The following is a 4,440-nucleotide window of genomic DNA, read 5'->3' on the forward strand; positions in this document are numbered from 1 at the left end:
ATATGAAAATTGAAAAAAAATTGAAATAGAGTATGACACCGTTGATTTTCAATAATACTGTATAGTATTATACAGTTATGAAATGTTATTTTTTATTTATTTTATAGTGCTACTGTATAACCTGTAGAATATGTAGAAAACCTGTAGAAATGTTATTTCAATTGTTGATGGTAAATGGAAAAAAGAACAATTGAAGCTTAAACTCCACAAAAAAGTTTATTGTGTATTTTTAAACAATAAATTAGTAATAGAAATAATGACATATAATAAAACAATAAAAATCTGTTTCAAAACAAGACTAATGAACAATTTATAATTAATAATTAAAATCTGTGAATAATTAATTTATCAAATAAATGATCCTGAACAGGTAAAATACAAACTTGCAAATTAGTAGAACATAGAAAGTAAGACTGGGATAAGGATGTAAGGATGAAGGTCAGGTGAGGAGGGTAGTGATGGTGTCATGTGGTAGAAGAGCGACAGCACTTCTGATAATCCTGCAAGAAGTGATAAGCATAAATCAATTATTTAGGCAAAACATACAACTATTCATCATAAAAAAAAAAAAAACTTAACTCACATTATCAACACCTTTAACATCAACGCAGTGACTGAAATTTTAGCCTATGGATTCCACCTTATTTTTCACATAAGAGTGGGCACGGCCATTTGTAAATGGAATTTGTCTGGCTTCCGGTGTCATACACTTCCAGTTATTTCTAGCTGTACAAAAAATCTTGTTATCCTGCTTGATATTGCAAAATGGTATTTATTACCCTATTAATTTAATATATTGAATTTGTCGATTGAAAACACACAATTTCTTCTCACTCAGTAAATTTTTTTGGGGTGAACATATACACAACATATATTGTCAATATATCCATGATACACATTGTTGCATTTTTGTATTGCAATATATTGTGACAATATATTGTTACCCGTCTAATTGTTAGTGTGGCATTCTGATGTATCTTGTTGCCATAGCAGAAAGCAATAATGTCAAGCAACATTACATTTATCTCAGGAAAGACATTTAATGAATATAAACTTATATAGCTAGAAAAGTTAGTCAGCTAGAAAAATAACTCTAGAGGTGAATTTCGCTATATATATATATATATATATATATATATATACAATTCTAAATAAATATATTATTATAAATATATATTAATTCAAGACGCCTAATATTACTCTTACCTTAATGATTCTGCCATCTTATTCAGCAAAGTCCCTGATTGTGGACAAGGCCGTGGTCTTCCTCCGAACAATCTTCCCACTCTTTCTGCTCACCTGGAACTGTGATGGACATTTAGTATTTTTAGGATAAATCCTGACAAGAAACCTGTAAACACAAAAAAATATTTTTCAGCTAAATGAAGAGTGATATGTAGCATCATCTGTAATAAGTCACGTCACAATAATAGGGGATAAGCTCTAAGTCTAAACCATCACTTATGCAAAACCCCATTGGTGTTACTTATAGAAATTATTTTGTAACAAAAGTTTATGAATCTAACAACAACTCTTGCGGGGCATTTTTGCCTACATGTCTTTCATTATAATGTTAGTCATTCTAATTGCATTCTAATCGGCTTCATCACGTAGTTTAAGCTTGTGGACTCTCAAGGCGTATTTTATTCTAAATAAGAAACAAGTCAGTTTGCAGTTGCTCATAGTTAAAACAACAATTTCGATATTGTAGCAGACAATAAATGTCATACTTAGCTTTGTCTTTGGACAAAAATGCACGCTTTTGACTGAGCGCTTCTCGCGGTGTCAACTTAGGTCCATCAGAACGTTAACCTATTAACTGAAGTTCAGATAAGCGCTCAAGGTTCTGGCTGATCGCCAGGTCAGGTTCTCACAGACGTGCAAAAGAAAAATCTGATCTACATGAAAATGAGCGCGCGTGAATCAAAAAGAGGAATCAAAATTTAAATTTTATAACAATTATCCGAATCCTAACCTTGGGTATCAGATTTCAGGACACATTGGTCGATTTTCAATTCCCAACCCTATAAGTTAAATAATGAATGCGTCAGTGATTCCACCGGGTAAATAACAAATTATTAGTTAATTATGACCTTAAGAAGCTACATATGCAATCTAGGTTTATAAAATCACATTTACTAATCAAGTAGGCCTACAAGCTACGATGGAAATCCGCTTCTAACTTACATAGGCCCTAACGTTACGTTATAGCTCACATCAAAGCCGCGGGCAGTTTGTGGTGGTTTCTCGCAGTCATTTCTTATTATTGTATTTAATTTTACAGTAACATGTCCCAAACTCCATCGAAACCTTAGTATCATGTACACACAGAAATGTTGAAAATAAATGAAACACCTTTAATATCTTAATCGCGGTTAGCTATTCAACTAACATTGAAGCTATAGAATCCATGTCTGAATGAAAATATTAAGATTTATTACTCACCAGATGACGACGTTCCAGGTCGGCAGAGAAGACGTAACGTTAGGCTACACGATGCACTGACATCAAAGAAAACTATTTTTTAAAAAGCGCTCTCATGCACCGCCCACTGACAGAAATGAAGAGTGTTAGTGCATGATCACCCATTGTTTTATGTAAGAATAACGTTAGTAGACTAGCAATTTTACCTGCTAAATTTTGTGTGGTGTTTTTCACGGTCAATTTGCGCTGCTGTATTTGGATTTACAGTAACTGATAATTTCCCAGAATGCATTGAAAATCTACAGTAACTTACTGTCAATTGTGTGCACAGTACAGAACTGTTGAGAATACAAAATAATACTGTGAAAACAACACAATCTACAGTAACATACTGTACACAGGTTATACAGCAATAAACTGTTGAGAAAAACAGTATAATACTGTGAAAACAACAGAAATCATTTACAGTGTATATATATATTCATGCGATGGCAAACCAGAATTTTCAGCAGCTACTTCAGTCTTTTACAGAATAGAATTTTTGAATTAAAAAAATAATAACAATAAATTAATAAATAAATATATACTTTTTTGTGTTTACAAAGCAAAAATAAAAAAGTTGTAAAATTTCATGGAGTCTCTATATCCCATTCTGAAAACCCTTATTTTACCATATACAAGCCATCTCTATAATAGCCTCAGCCTCACGCGCACGGACCACAGGCTGAATGTCTGGTGTGTAGCCTATATGGCACACAAAATGGGAAACACTTCAGGAGTTTTGAATCTGATTGGTTGAATTCTCCAGGATTTCTGTCAGGCGTGTTTGTTGCGTTCTTTAAAGGTTTGCCTGGAAACAAATCCATCGTGATGCCAAACCCCCTCATGGAAAAAGAAAGCCATCATGTTTACAATTGTGACAAAGAGTGCTTATCTCATCGGGATCAACTAAACGCTGGATTTTACAAAAGCACCATTGTTGCAGTTAACTTGCACAATGTTATTGAATGAATTGCACTCCGGTCTGTTATTGTAGGGACATCGACTTTACATTTTCACACCCCTAAACATGATGCTGAACAAAACAAACCGTGATTGGTTTCTTTCCATGTCAGTCAGACGTCCTCTTAGGTGGTCCTTGGCCAATGAAAGCTGCTATGGAGTCCAGACCTTCTGCTGTCAGTTCCAAAGGTCTAGCTATGAGAAACCAGGTCTATATTGACATCATCCTCCAGGAAGTGACATCATATATGATAATAATAATAATATATTAGCTTATATATTAATTCTGTGATGTTTTACATTCAATTTCCACAGAAATCAATAAAATAATGAAAATGTAAATGATGATTAAAAAAGTTGACACTTCTTGTGTAAGCTAATGATGAACGGCTAACTTTAGCTCTTTGTTTTCCACCTTGTTAATTTTTCACCATTATGTAAGCCATCAAGTCAGTGATCAATACACTGCCTGAGACTGACCACAGCATATTTATCAAAGCCTGTAATAGAAATACTTCTCTATATAACAGCACAAGCATGTAAAATACCCCATAACAGAAACAAGCCACATCATATCTTCATTTAAAAGCAGACAGAAAGCCCTTGGCAGTCAAAATGCACAGTTTTTGGCTGACCATTTGCTGTCTAAAAAGATACATGTCTCCTTCTTTAGTCAGCTGACATAAACTTAAGAGGATGAGAGATGAGAGGAGACATCAAAGAAACAGAAGGAGGCGGTAAATGGCGCGTTTCCTTGAGAATGTTGCTCTCTCTCTCTGCACAGGTCATTGTTTCGGCTTCTGCAGTAATTATGTTGACATTTACATCAAGGCCCAGACGAACCCGGCCAAGTGCTCATGGTAGCGGATGCACTTCACAAAAATGCCTATTCAAACTGTGCTGGTCTTGTCTATGGGACTTTTGCTTTATTGACTGAGCCATTGCTTCCCTCCATCTCACACTTGCCTGCTGCTTTCACACACAACCATTAAATCTGAAACACAACCTCATTAT

The 4,440-nt window shown here is 34.5% G+C and overlaps 1 long non-coding RNA gene across 1 annotated transcript; it reads right to left on the minus strand.

The window, feature by feature from the left end:
• Positions 1-359: 359 nt before the first annotated feature.
• On the minus strand, positions 360-2,573 carry LOC143712119 (uncharacterized). Its single transcript, XR_013195001.1, has 3 exons — positions 2,446-2,573; positions 1,207-1,351; positions 360-500 (listed from the first exon to the last, which is right to left on the minus strand). It is a non-coding gene; the product is annotated as an uncharacterized LOC143712119 (long non-coding RNA).
• Positions 2,574-4,440: the final 1,867 nt, after the last annotated feature.

The sequence above is a fragment of the Siphateles boraxobius genome, unplaced genomic scaffold, assembly GCF_051911475.1.
Source record: "Siphateles boraxobius isolate OS27281-9 unplaced genomic scaffold, OSU_SipBor_1 5, whole genome shotgun sequence".
Taxonomy (NCBI): domain Eukaryota; kingdom Metazoa; phylum Chordata; class Actinopteri; order Cypriniformes; family Leuciscidae; genus Siphateles; species Siphateles boraxobius.